Raw genomic sequence first — 562 nt, 5'->3', positions numbered from 1 at the left:
TCCGGAGCGCGTCCCGGCTTCATTGAGAAAACCCGGGGCCTTTATAGGTCTCGGCAACCTGGAGGCCGCCCCGGGGGAGGTGGCCCGTGGGGGTGGGGCGGAGGCGCCGGCACCTGTTCCCGCCGCCGAATGGAAATAGCTTCAGGCTGCCTTTTGCCTAAATTAGTCACGAGCTGGCCGGGCAGGGGGCTGCCTCTTCCCTCCTCCCACCTCCCTGCCCTCTCTCCACTCCCTCCTCCCCTCCCCTCCTCTCCCCTCCCCTCCCCTTCTTCCTCCCTCCTCCCTCCTCTGCACCTCCACCCCCTTCCCTCCTCCTGGCCAGAGAGCTCAGATGAGCAACCCCACACTTTTCTCTCCCTAAAAATATCCCACTCTGTGTGTCCTGTGGCCTGACCCTGACATTAAGACTGGTTCTCCGAGCGTCAAGGAAGCGAACTCACCCACCCCCGACCGTACAGCAGCCCTAGAAGCCGGGGCCCTGTGGGGAGCCTCCTTTTCCAACGAGGTCAAGGCCAAGGTGGGCTTCAGATCCTTAGCAGTGAATCACGAGATAGCCTTGCCC

The sequence above is a fragment of the Mandrillus leucophaeus genome, unplaced genomic scaffold (assembly GCF_000951045.1).
Source record: "Mandrillus leucophaeus isolate KB7577 unplaced genomic scaffold, Mleu.le_1.0 Scaffold8, whole genome shotgun sequence".
NCBI lineage: Eukaryota > Metazoa > Chordata > Mammalia > Primates > Cercopithecidae > Mandrillus > Mandrillus leucophaeus.
This window is presented reverse-complemented; position numbering follows the sequence as displayed.